Source organism: Barbus barbus (genome assembly GCF_936440315.1).
Source record: "Barbus barbus genome assembly, chromosome: 9".
Classification (NCBI taxonomy): Eukaryota; Metazoa; Chordata; class Actinopteri; order Cypriniformes; family Cyprinidae; genus Barbus; species Barbus barbus.
This window is the reverse complement of record NC_136737.1, coordinates 32834878-32849872: the sequence shown is the minus strand read 5'-3', so window position 1 is coordinate 32849872 and position 14995 is coordinate 32834878.

Genomic DNA, 14995 nt, shown 5'->3' with positions numbered 1-14995 from the left:
CTTGCTATGAACGAACTGCATGCGGCCATTAGTAAACAACAGACTGTAGAGAGATGGTAGTATACGTTGTGTCAAAATGGTTGATTTATTACCCTCATAAAAATTCCACCCCCCTCCCATAACTGGACACCTGTTTGGACACCTGTTTTGTACACCCCTAGCCCCCACCGTCTAAGCGGCCATTTTATTGACCTTATAGTGAACTTAAGAATTTATGACAATGTGTGTGTGTGTGTATGTGTGTGTGTGGGGCCAATGTTATGTGGTTTAAACTTTAAATGGTGAATTTGTGTTAAATGGGGTAAAGGGAAGTTTTTATTAAAGTGTTTTCACATACATATCAAGAAAAAAACATCAAACATGTACGTAAAACGTACAAAGACTGTTTATTTCCCTACAAGTGGAGACTTAAAACAGGAAAAACGTAGAAAATAAAACAAAAAAAGCATTAGATACACTATCTTAAAACTAGTTCGTTTGACAAAGTTAAATAGAAGAAGTGAGCGCGTTCGTTTAAACCTATTTTGCGGTTTTAAAAAGTTGTGAGTTTATAACAGCTACAAAGTTAAATAATATAGAATCGTTTTTATCTTACGATGGTACGCGTGTTTTTCCCTTACAAGTGGACACTAGTCTTGTTAAAACAGTTTTAGGAAAAACTAAAACAAATAAAAAAGCATTAGATACGCTATTTTTCCTATCATTAGAATTTAAAACTAGGTCCTTTGACAAAGTTAAATAAATAGAAGAGTTGCGAGCGCGTTCGTTTATCTATAACAAAAAAGAATCGGATGCGTTAGTTAAAACAATAAGATATTTATCAAAAAACTATGTCTTGCTTTTTTTTTTAAAAGTTTGACTTTATAACAGATACAAAGTTAAATAATATAGAGACGAGGTCTCTTACCGTGGTGTGAAATAAAAAATATCAGACCGTTAAACAACAGTATAAGATACCTGTAAAAATCTTCTGACATTACAATTGAAAACCTAGCCTTTGTCCCAACTTAGAAAAGTTAAACAAATGTCTATCCACGGCGATCGTTAAAACACCAGCATAAGATACTTGTCGAAGTCTATCTTGTGGTCTACCATTAGCTGCACTGACAGAAAGTTAGAAAATGAAAAGACCAGACTATTTTACCCAGCCTCCGTGAGATAACCGCTCCCTTCCGTGTCAAAACTCAGAATGAGCTTACGCTTGCCGTCAGGTCACGCCTACATCACCGCCCCCCTAACGCTGTAAGGACAGACCGGTCTGAAGATTTGCATGTTAAAAGAATTAAACTGATGTTTTAACTTTAGAACAAAGTTATTTTTTAATAAATATTTTACATTTCTTAATGGATGAAAGCATTCGCCATTCATCATAAAGCTTTTCACTTTTGAAATTAGGTTAATCTATACAAGTTTTCTTTTAAACATTCACCTCTAGGACACAGGAAAAATGTTTGTTTGTCTTATTTTATTTAAGTGCCATAATTCCTATAATAGGCTTTTGATATTTGTCACTCTTCTGCCGTGGTATAACCCAGACTTTTTTCGTTTTTAAAATCAGGTTACATGTTTTCTTTTAAACATTCGCCTCTAACCCGCAGGAAAGCGTTGTTTTATTTTATTTTATTTTATTTTAGTTATTTACACTTAACACCTTTTATTTATTTACTCTTTGATATTGTCAATCTTAAAACTTCTAGTGTGCTATGTCGGTTAAAATACACATGTGTGAGGACAAACTGAAATGTATACAGAGTAATAAAATCAGCACACCTCTCTGATTTTCTTGCCGTAAGACTTGTTATCAGTTGAAACAGACGTACAACCTCTAAACATTTACATCAACACACAATATGCAAAATATCACCGCTCATGCACCGCAATGAAACGAGAGAAGTTTGAAGATGGCGCGCAGAATCCTTGACGCTGTGCTATATCAGTTGCACGCGCAAATATCAGAATGAAAAGTGGTAAGAGAGGATTACACTTTGATTTTCTCACCGTAACACTTGCGTGTGTTATCTATCAATTGAAACAGAAGTGCGTAATTAAACCTCTAAAGTTTTACAACATGCACCTGCGAGCGCGCAGGGTCTGATGCGAACTTTGCCTAAAGTTCACTGATCAAAGCATCTCTATGGCATCTATTTTATGACGTGCACCTGCGTGTGTGAACTCTGTCGAAGGTTTAGGCAAAACTTCACAGCCCGGTCAAAGGAAGTGTGACCTATTGAACCTTTTCATGACACACATCTGGTGAAGTTAGGTATAATTGAGAATTGAGTATTTATAATGTATTTATAATCTATTCGAATGTGACTTTAAACTAACATTTAGGATGTGATGAGATAGTCAAAGAAGGCGATAACCACAAACTTAAATAAATACAGGTCCCCAAAGATGATGGTTTTAATAAAATGCTGTAGGAAAACATTCTTTAATTTACTTCATTTTACCTAGTTTTATTTCTTTTTCACTCATATATTTTTCATCCGTCAACACAAACACACACACACCTACACATAAACATCCACATAAACAACCATACAGTTAAATATTTAAACTTTTATGATGTCTCATACAAACCTTTTATAAATAAAAAACTTTTAGAATCACACTGGGTATCTTTACAAGGTGATGAAAAGCAGCATGATTAAACAATGATATAACTTTTGTTTTAAAAAAATACGTTTTTAGATCTTCCAAACCTAAAACCACAATGTTCTAAAGCAAGGATTAGAAGCAGTCAAACGATCCTCTGATTAACGCAAGACACTTACAGAGATTTTTTCTTTAGGAATTGGACCTAAATTAGATAGATAAAGAAAACACACACACACACACAAATCTGAGTATGCTAAATTTTAAATACGAGCAAAATCATATATATTGTTTTTACTTGTTGTTGTTATTTAAGAAATGTTTTCATTTTAATCTACACTGTAGATAGTATGTGTAGTGTAAAAGAACAAATATACATTTCACTTAAAACTTCAGTAAAATAATTACACCGGCAGTTTTAAACATGATTAAAAAGTTTTAAACACTTTGTGTGTCACTAAAGTAAGTCATGATGTCAATTGTCTTTAAATTAAACTTTAGTTTTATTCTTCAATTTCTTTAAAATAGCCTGATGATAACGTGTCCCAAGTGGTTTTCTCACGAGTAGATAACTCTTTGGATGTCTTTGTGACAAACACATCATTTTTTACTTCAGAAAAGTTTTCGAAACGTATGACTGAACTTTTACTCATTTGACAGACCTACGTTTCAAATTATTTACCCGAGGCGTTTAACACCCAGACGGGTTACATGTTATTTTCTAACGTTCGTGGGAACCTTTATCGGTGTAAATTTCTCACCTAGAACACAAAACTTGTAAATCTTTTGGATTGTGTATGTTTTAGGTGAAGACAGCTCTTTGCGAAAGACCGCTCTTTAAGTCTTGCTGTTTTAACCTTAAACCTATTACACCTGAAGCAAATCAAACTATTGCACTGAAAGCTGCACATTCATTCAAGTTTGAACATGTTAAAATCTCTGCACTCTTGTAAAGACACATAAAACACACACACACACACACACACACACACACACACACACACACACATACACTAAAACAAAACCCTATACAGTTAAACATTTAGACTATTATGATGTGTACTATTTATGTTTTCATCTCTACAAGATGAGGAAAGCAGCATGATTAAACAATGATATAACTTTTGTTTTAACAAATAAGTTTAGATCTTTCAAACCTAAAACCATGATGCTCTAGAGCAAGGATTAGAAGCAGTCAAATGATCCTCTGATTAACGCAAGACTCTTACAGAGATTTTTCTTTATGAATTTGACCTATATTAGACTGAAAATTACTTAAGGTTGTCTGCAACAAAAGTATAAGGTCCCACAAATGCTTCTCAGAATCTTTACAACAGATTAGACTTTCTTTCTCACCTTAAAAACGGTATTATTAACCGCAGAGTTTAAATGTAGCATTTGTTCACAGTATAATGTTCTATTAAAATAAAAACAACTGGTCTATATAGGTTTATCTGACTAAGATTTGATCAAATAACTGATATAAGAAACATGCAAATATTTGATAAGTCCATCTTATCACACCACAACCTGACGTGTCTGATGGTTTATGATGGTATCTTCCTGATACAGATGTGTTAAGTGTCTGTAAAATAGTTTAAAAAGTCATATTTTTAGCTTTCATGTAGGATTTGTGTCCACGCTCAAGTGGTTTTGTGTAACAGAATCCTGAGACAAATGAAAACAGAATGCGTGAAAGGGTTTTCTCTTTAAGATATTTGTAATGACAGACTAAAAGCTTTATAAAACAATCGTGTGTATGCATTTCTCTCGTACATGTATACAGTAACCGATGAATACACAAAACAGTATTAATACATAACCTCATAAATTCTGCGTGATTCTATCATATCAATCAATAATAAAAGATTTAATTATATACCGTATCAGACTTTCTCTTCAAAACACAAACTTTCTTAAGACTTTTTTAAATGTGTTGAACAATCGGTTTTGGGGGAAAACAGTATAGTGTTGTGTTTCTAAGTTAGGATGCTTGTAGTTAATCCCGTCTTTATCTAAAATATTTTTGTATTCAAACTGTCTCAGGCACACACACACATGTTGGTTTTAATGTTTTCTGGGGACTCTCCATAGGCGTAATGGTTTTTATACTGAACAAACTGTGTGCGCTATTGCCCTACACCAACCCTACACCTAAACTTAGCCCTCACAGGAGACTTTGTGCATTTTTAGATTTTCAAAAAAACACCATTTAGTATGGTTTTTAAGCCTTTTGAATTACGGGGACATAGGCAGTGTCCTCATAAACCACCTTCATATTGTAATACCTCTGTCATACCCACGTCATTATACAAATTTGTGTCCTCATAAACCACATAAACATGTACACAGGCACACACAGCTTTCCCGGTCAGCCGCAAATTGCCAACAATATTCTTAACTTTGTTTTATCATTCAGCTGTAGCTAAAACCTATAACGGAGTTATACTATAGATGCTGAAAGAGCTCATTAACCTGTTTAACTCTAAAAATGTTAACAATGTCGCTCACGACTAGTTTAACAAACAAGGGTACGCTCATAAAACAAGTCTGGAAGCGATTTGAACCATTCTAACAACAAGTACAACCGCTTCAGAAAATAGCACCGCAGTAAACTCTGGATGTGATAACGACCGCCTTATCAGATGTTCAACATATTATTACAAGGCCTTGCTTATAGTTTATGATGAAGCTAGAAAAATATAAGAACACAACCAAATCCTAACACTATTTCACGAAATAACGCAACAACGGGTGCTCCGTTTCAACATACACACGTCAAATCTGTTTTACCCTAAGTATATCGTATTCTTCTTATATATATCTATCTATATAGATATATATATATTTGTTTAGGCTAAATAGCTACGTTTTAACAATTCTTTTTGTTTTTACAAAGATGTTATATTGAACGCGTGTAACTAATACCTCCTTCAAACGTTGCGGCCTTTCAGGTCAGCGAACCACAATACCCAGCATACACCTCAGACTACAAACGTGGCCGTCGGGGATCCATATCCCAAAATGCTTGTGCGTGACAGCGCTCTAAACCGTAGGACTTCTGATTATACGGGCGCACAGATATAAAAAGACACGCATTTCCACACTTTTTGTGAAGTACACGCACCTTTCCGTGTTGTGATGATGTAAACCCTTTTTGTGGTCTCTGTTAGCGACGTGAAGTCCAATACATTTCTGCGAAACGATTCTTTCCCACAGTTCGGTTCAGTGATTCGGTTCAAATAACCAATTCTTTGTCTCATTAAGTTGTCTCGCTGTAATCAAAATGGGTGTGAAAGGTGGGATAACATATTAACGTGATGTTTTGGTACGTGTCTTACACAACTGTGCGTTACTTAACGTTTTTATTAAGTTTTAATATAAAAGGTAATAGTCTGTTAACAATTTTGATGCTTTTATTATGAAATCGTACAAAGAACCACTAAAGTACGCACTGTTTGTTAACACGGAATACTCAAAATAATAACCTACTACGAGGTTTATTTACAGCATGCCGAATGTAATACAGTTAAACAGAAACATTACAACATTTCAAACTTGTTAAACAACAGCTTCAATACATTCCTCTTATGAAAACGATTAAAATCGAATGCTGTCAAACAGAACGTTGTCTGCAAGTTCCCAACGTGTAAATTACCAACAAGTTCTCAATATTCTCAATATGAAAATATGTTCAAAACGCATAAACATCCATCACGCATATAGTTTGTGCGTCGATTTAACACGTTCTGTACATGCGATCAAAAACACGACCGACAGACAGACAAAACCTCAACGATAGCTGAGATGGATCAGGAGGGAGGACAAAATTATTATTCTTCGTCACAATAACATACCGGGTCCGAGAAATTTGATACCCTTACTACAGATTTTCGCGACATTCTTTATTCTAGTTGTTATTTTCCTCTTATTCAATCATAAACCTGCAAGAGTTAAATTAATTGATAACATTTGAACAAATTCTCTAAGTGAAAAAATGAAATCCTGTGTTTTACGTTCAGATTTGTCTGATCGTTTTGCGATATTGCATCATTCTGTAATTCGGGTTAACAGGGTTAAATTCTCAAAAGAAATACAACAACGATTAAACGACAGTCCTTCTACATGACACCGCTTAAGACTAAACAACACTAAAGGACATCTTTCTGGTCTGTCTACGATGTGTGCGTTCACAAGACAACCCGTGCACGAAAAAGACACGTTTGTGTCTTTCTGTTAGCTACATATGACTATTTCACTTCAAACTTTTCTAACTATTACGCTTGAAGCTACGCGTTTCACAGTACATACGCAGATACGTGTTTCTTTTTCGTATGTCTCTAAACAATAGTTAGCTAAATGACTTACATACAGCTGATACGTCATTTTAAGTAAAAGGTGGGACGATTTATGTCTTTTTTATTTTGACCACACCAATGCTTTGATACCCACGTTTTCGACGTCTGTCTTTTAAGCCTGACCCCAGAAAATAGATGTCTCAAAATTTAGTTCTTCTTTTTATGAAAACGTGCGGTAAACAGTTTTTGTCCTCATCTGCAGTATACCGATGCGTTTTAACACGACATAAATCCCAATAGTTAGTTAGCAAACACGACTGTTTATTACTGAGATAAGTCACATCAGAGCTGCATTCTAGTTTATATTCAACATTTTTCATCTACCTACATGTTTAACGGCGCTACTGTTCTAGGTCTCCTCACGCCGTTGTGAGATATAAACCGCACAGTTTTTTCATAGCGTTAAGCTTTGAAACCATAACAATTTTTACGTTTCCATGACTTTGTGCGCTCTTTCTGCTTGAATTTGTTTACCGCAGTTTCACCATCCTTATCTTATTTTCCCCCGCCTAATTGTATTTGTTAGGCCTTACGCTTGCTAGTTTTGTGCTGTTCATATAATTCGATATTTCTGCTATTTTTTATTCAATAAATATAGCCTCTTCATTCACAATATTGTATCAGGTATAAGATACAAGATCCTTTCTTATTACATTGATAACAAACAAACAAAAAAACTTATCATAGGCGAGACCGATGTTTAGGAATTCCTGGCGACAACCCCCCACCCTGTACACCAGCCAACAGGTTGAGGGCGGTTCCGAAATCTAAAACCGACGATGACTGGCCTGACAAACTCAGTTACGGCGTTGCTACCAGGTTTGAAAGTGCAGACGGCGGAGCTGCGTCAATCAAAACGTTATATACATGGATCGACAGAATCAGCTTCAAGAATCCAATTCATCTGAGCCTGACGCGCCCCGCAATGTTTCTACTGATAACGCTTCGGCGGATCTGAACCATAAACCGGAAACTGAAAGCGAAATTCCACAGGACCGTCGCGGATTAAAACGGTCAATCAAGATTTTAGGAAACGGGGACAACGTTCTATATTGGTTAGGGGACAAAACGTATCTCTTGGAAAGAATCGAATTCTGAAAAATCGTCTGACGCTGCGCAAAAGCTAATGGATCGTGACCGGAGTTCTGGAGATGTTGCGGATGTACGACTGGAGTGCGACTACGGTACTGGAAAAACGTGTCTTGTAAAAGACGTCATAGACCCCGCTGTTAAACCGCATTACCGAGGACAGATGATCAAACTGATGCAAACGGTCATCGAGCATGCTTGCGATCCGAATCACGATTGTGCGGGGGATACCGAGCGTGTAAAAAATCTCAAGAACGAAATGGACGTTGTAAGAAGCCTGAAAAATAACCCATGGCCTGATTTGAGTAGCATGTTTCTCACCAGCAAAGAGTCTGCCTTTTTAATAACCAGAAAAATTCTGGATGTAACGTCCGAATGTGAGGATGAAATGGACATTAACGAGGTTCTCTGTCTGTGTACGTGCATAACAGATTTAGGCACGTCGTTGGCTGCAAAAAATTGTGATTCTATAACGTGTGAAATTGTTGAATCGCTGGTTGATTTTATATTTGAGCAAAACATGTTTGTCTGCAGAGATTTTCTTTTCTGGCTAGACCACCGGTATAATGTCGTTACTACCGCTTGTTTGTAAATTTTATCATTTTCGTCACTACTTCAATGTATGATTGTATACTCAACGATATATTGTTGAAATAAAAGGTTGTCACAACTCCTTGTTCTGTTCTCTGACTTCATAAAAATGTCTTTATTTAAAACGTTTAAAGGTAACTATTTAAGCGGTACAGAGTAAGTTTTTTCTTATGAGCGTACCCTTGTTTGTTAAACTAGTCGTGAGCGACATTGTTAACATTTTTAGAGTTAAACAGGTTAATGAGCTCTTTCAGCATCTATAGTATAACTCCGTTATAGGTTTTAGCTACAGCTGAATGATAAAACAAAGTTAAGAATATTGTTGGCAATTTGCGGCTGACCGGGAAAGCTGTGTGTGCCTGTGTACATGTTTATGTGGTTTATGAGGACACAAATTTGTATAATGACGTGGGTATGACAGAGGTATTACAATATGAAGGTGGTTTATGAGGACACTGCCTATGTCCCCGTAATTCAAAAGGCTTAAAAACCATACTAAATGGTGTTTTTTTGAAAATCTAAAAATGCACAAAGTCTCCTGTGAGGGCTAAGTTTAGGTGTAGGGTTGGTGTAGGGCAATAGCGCACACAGTTTGTTCAGTATAAAAACCATTACGCCTATGGAGAGTCCCCAGAAAACATTAAAACCAACATGTGTGTGTGTGCCTGAGACAGTTTGAATACAAAAATATTTTAGATAAAGACGGGATTAACTACAAGCATCCTAACTTAGAAACACAACACTATACTGTTTTCCCCCAAAACCGATTGTTCAACACATTTAAAAAAGTCTTAAGAAAGTTTGTGTTTTGAAGAGAAAGTCTGATACGGTATATAATTAAATCTTTTATTATTGATTGATATGATAGAATCACGCTGAATTTATGAGGTTATGTATTAATACTGTTTTGTGTATTCATCGGTTACTGTATACATGTACGAGAGAAATGCATACACACGATTGTTTTATAAAGCTTTTAGTCTGTCATTACAAATATCTTAAAGAGAAAACCCTTTCACGCATTCTGTTTTCATTTGTCTCAGGATTCTGTTACACAAAACCACTTGAGCGTGGACACAAATCCTACCTGGAAGCTAAAAATATGACTTTTTAAACTATTTTACAGACACTTAACACATCTGTATCAGGAAGATACCATCATAAACCATCAGACACGTCAGGTTGTGGTGTGATAAGATGGACTTATCAAATATTTGCATGTTTCTTATATCAGTTATTTGATCAAATCTTAGTCAGATAAACCTATATAGACCAGTTGTTTTTATTTTAATAGAACATTATACTGTGAACAAATGTTACATTTAAACTCTGCGGTTAATAATACCGTTTTTAAGGTGAGAAAGAAAGTCTAATCTGTTGTAAAGATTCTGAGAAGCATTTGTGGGACCTTATACTTTTGTTGCAGACAACCTTAAGTAATTTTCAGTCTAATATAGGTCAAATTCATAAAGAAAAATCTCTGTAAGAGTCTTGCGTTAATCAGAGGATCATTTGACTGCTTCTAATCCTTGCTCTAGAGCATCATGGTTTTAGGTTTGAAAGATCTAAACTTATTTGTTAAAACAAAAGTTATATCATTGTTTAATCATGCTGCTTTCCTCATCTTGTAGAGATGAAAACATAAATAGTACACATCATAATAGTCTAAATGTTTAACTGTATAGGGTTTTGTTTTAGTGTATGTGTGTGTGTGTGTGTGTGTGTGTGTGTGTGTGTGTGTGTGTGTGTTTTATGTGTCTTTACAAGAGTGCAGAGATTTTAACATGTTCAAACTTGAATGAATGTGCAGCTTTCAGTGCAATAGTTTGATTTGCTTCAGCTGTAATAGGTTTAAGGTTAAAACAGCAAGACTTAAAGAGCGGTCTTTCGCAAAGAGCTGTCTTCACCTAAAACATACACAATTCAAAAGATTTACAAGTTTTGTGTTCTAGGTGAGAAATTTACACCAATAAAGGTTCCCACGAACATTAGAAAATAACATGTAACCCCTCTGGCTGTTAAACGCCTCGGGTAAATAATTTGAAACGTAGGTCTGTCAAATGAGTAAAAGTTCAGTCATACGTTTCGAAAACTTTTCTGAAGTAAAAAATTATGTGTTTGTCACAAAGACATCCAAAGAGTTATCTACTCGTGAGAAAACCACTTGGGACACGTTATCATCAGGCTATTTTAAAGAAATTGAAGAATAAAACTAAAGTTTAATTTAAAGACAATTGACATCATGACTTACTTTAGTGACACACAAAGTGTTTAAAACTTTTTAATCATGTTTAAAACTGCCGGTGTAATTATTTTACTGAAGTTTTAAGTGAAATGTATATTTGTTCTTTTACACTACACATACTATCTACAGTGTAGATTAAAATGAAAACATTTCTTAAATAACAACAACAAGTAAAAACAATATATATGATTTTGCTCGTATTTAAAATTTAGCATACTCAGATTTGTGTGTGTGTGTGTGTTTTCTTTATCTATCTAATTTAGGTCCAATTCCTAAAGAAAAAATCTCTGTAAGTGTCTTGCGTTAATCAGAGGATCGTTTGACTGCTTCTAATCCTTGCTTTAGAACATTGTGGTTTTAGGTTTGGAAGATCTAAAAACGTATTTTTTTTAAAACAAAAGTTATATCATTGTTTAATCATGCTGCTTTTCATCACCTTGTAAAGATACCCAGTGTGATTCTAAAAGTTTTTTATTTATAAAAGGTTTGTATGAGACATCATAAAAGTTTAAATATTTAACTGTATGGTTGTTTATGTGGATGTTTATGTGTAGGTGTGTGTGTGTTTGTGTTGACGGATGAAAAATATATGAGTGAAAAAAGAAATAAAACTAGGTAAAATGAAGTAAATTAAAGAATGTTTTCCTACAGCATTTTATTAAAACCATCATCTTTGGGGACCTGTATTTATTTAAGTTTGTGGTTATCGCCTTCTTTGACTATCTCATCACATCCTAAACGTTAGTTTAAAGTCACATTCGAATAGATTATAAATACATTATAAATACTCAATTCTCAATTATACCTAACTTCACCAGATGTGTGTCATGAAAAGGTTCAATAGGTCACACTTCCTTTGACCGGGCTGTGAAGTTTTGCCTAAACCTTCGACAGAGTTCACACACGCAGGTGCACGTCATAAAATAGATGCCATAGAGATGCTTTGATCAGTGAACTTTAGGCAAAGTTCGCATCAGACCCTGCGCGCTCGCAGGTGCATGTTGTAAAACTTTAGAGGTTTAATTACGCACTTCTGTTTCAATTGATAGATAACACACGCAAGTGTTACGGTGAGAAAATCAAAGTGTAATCCTCTCTTACCACTTTTCATTCTGATATTTGCGCGTGCAACTGATATAGCACAGCGTCAAGGATTCTGCGCGCCATCTTCAAACTTCTCTCGTTTCATTGCGGTGCATGAGCGGTGATATTTTGCATATTGTGTGTTGATGTAAATGTTTAGAGGTTGTACGTCTGTTTCAACTGATAACAAGTCTTACGGCAAGAAAATCAGAGAGGTGTGCTGATTTTATTACTCTGTATACATTTCAGTTTGTCCTCACACATGTGTATTTTAACCGACATAGCACACTAGAAGTTTTAAGATTGACAATATCAAAGAGTAAATAAATAAAAGGTGTTAAGTGTAAATAACTAAAATAAAATAAAATAAAATAAAACAACGCTTTCCTGCGGGTTAGAGGCGAATGTTTAAAAGAAAACATGTAACCTGATTTTAAAAACGAAAAAAGTCTGGGTTATACCACGGCAGAAGAGTGACAAATATCAAAAGCCTATTATAGGAATTATGGCACTTAAATAAAATAAGACAAACAAACATTTTTCCTGTGTCCTAGAGGTGAATGTTTAAAAGAAAACTTGTATAGATTAACCTAATTTCAAAAGTGAAAAGCTTTATGATGAATGGCGAATGCTTTCATCCATTAAGAAATGTAAAATATTTATTAAAAAATAACTTTGTTCTAATGTTAAAACATCAGTTTAATTCTTTTAACATGCAAATCTTCAGACCGGTCTGTCCTTACAGCGTTAGGGGGGCGGTGATGTAGGCGTGACCTGACGGCAAGCGTAAGCTCATTCTGAGTTTTGACACGGAAGGGAGCGGTTATCTCACGGAGGCTGGGTAAAATAGTCTGGTCTTTTCATTTTCTAACTTTCTGTCAGTGCAGCTAATGGTAGACCACAAGATAGACTTCGACAAGTATCTTATGCTGGTGTTTTAACGATCGCCGTGGATAGACATTTGTTTAACTTTTCTAAGTTGGGACAAAGGCTAGGTTTTCAATTGTAATGTCAGAAGATTTTTACAGGTATCTTATACTGTTGTTTAACGGTCTGATATTTTTTATTTTACACCACGGTAAGAGACCTCGTCTCTATATTATTTAACTTTGTATCTGTTATAAAGTCAAACTTTTAAAAAAAAAAGCAAGACATAGTTTTTTGATAAATATCTTATTGTTTTAACTAACGCATCCGATTCTTTTTTGTTATAGATAAACGAACGCGCTCGCAACTCTTCTATTTATTTAACTTTGTCAAAGGACCTAGTTTTAAATTCTAATGATAGGAAAAATAGCGTATCTAATGCTTTTTTATTTGTTTTAGTTTTTCCTAAAACTGTTTTAACAAGACTAGTGTCCACTTGTAAGGGAAAAACACGCGTACCATCGTAAGATAAAAACGATTCTATATTATTTAACTTTGTAGCTGTTATAAACTCACAACTTTTTAAAACCGCAAAATAGGTTTAAACGAACGCGCTCACTTCTTCTATTTAACTTTGTCAAACGAACTAGTTTTAAGATAGTGTATCTAATGCTTTTTTTGTTTTATTTTCTACGTTTTTCCTGTTTTAAGTCTCCACTTGTAGGGAAATAAACAGTCTTTGTACGTTTTACGTACATGTTTGATGTTTTTTTCTTGATATGTATGTGAAAACACTTTAATAAAAACTTCCCTTTACCCCATTTAACACAAATTCACCATTTAAAGTTTAAACCACATAACATTGGCCCCACACACACACATACACACACACACACATTGTCATAAATTCTTAAGTTCACTATAAGGTCAATAAAATGGCCGCTTAGACGGTGGGGGCTAGGGGTGTACAAAACAGGTGTCCAAACAGGTGTCCAGTTATGGGAGGGGGGTGGAATTTTTATGAGGGTAATAAATCAACCATTTTGACACAACGTATACTACCATCTCTCTCTGACTGTACACCCGGAAGCTGCATTTATTGTTGTGGGTGATTTTAATCACTCCAACTTAAAGACAGTGCTCCCCAAATTCCATCAGCATGTCTCCTGCCACACTAGAGGAGAAAAAACTTTGGATCATGTTTACACAAACATCGCTGGAGCTTACATTGCGACTCCCCTCCCCCACCTCGGACAGTCTGATCACCTTTCTTTGTTTCTTACCCCCAAGTATTCACCCCTCATCAACCGTGTGAAGCCATCAGTGAAGACCATCAAAGTGTGGCCAATGGGAGCAGAGTCTGTACTTCAGGACAAGTTTCAACACACGGACTGGAGTATGTTTGCTTCTCAGGCTGCCAGTGGCTCTCACACGGACATTGATATCTATACCACCTCTGTACTGGACTACATCAATACCTCCATTGACAGTGTCACAACAGAGAAACAGATCACAACGTACCCTAATCAGAAGCCATGGATGAACAAGGAAGTGCGGCTCTTGCTGAAAGCCCGCAACACTGCTTTCAGATGAGATGACGCTCAGGCCTACAGCATATCCAGGGCTAACCTGAAGAGGCGCATCAAGAAGGCCAAGCACTGCTACAAGCTAAAGGTAGAGGAGCATTTTTCCAACTCTGACCCCGGCGCATGTGGCAGGGCATCCAGGTCATCAGTGACTACAAGCCATGCAACTCCACTCCAACGGTCACAGACGTCTCCTTCCTTAACGAGCTAAATGACTTTTATGCTCGCTTTGACAACAACAACAAGGAGACAGCCACCAAGATCACACTCTCAGGAGACCATCAGACCCTCAAACTCACCTCCACAGATGTCTGCACAGCATTGAGCCGGATCAACGCATACAAGGCTGCTGGCCCCGACGGCATTCCTGGACGTGTGCTCAGGACATGTGCAGAGCAGCTCGCAGGGGTCTTCACAGATATTTTCAATCTGTCACTCAACCAAGCAATGGTGCCAACATGCTTTAAGTCCACATCCATTGTGCCAGTGCCGAAACACTCCTCCCCAACGTGCCTGAATGACTACCGCCCCGTAGCACTCACACCCATTGTTATGAAGTGCTTTGAGCAACTGGTCCT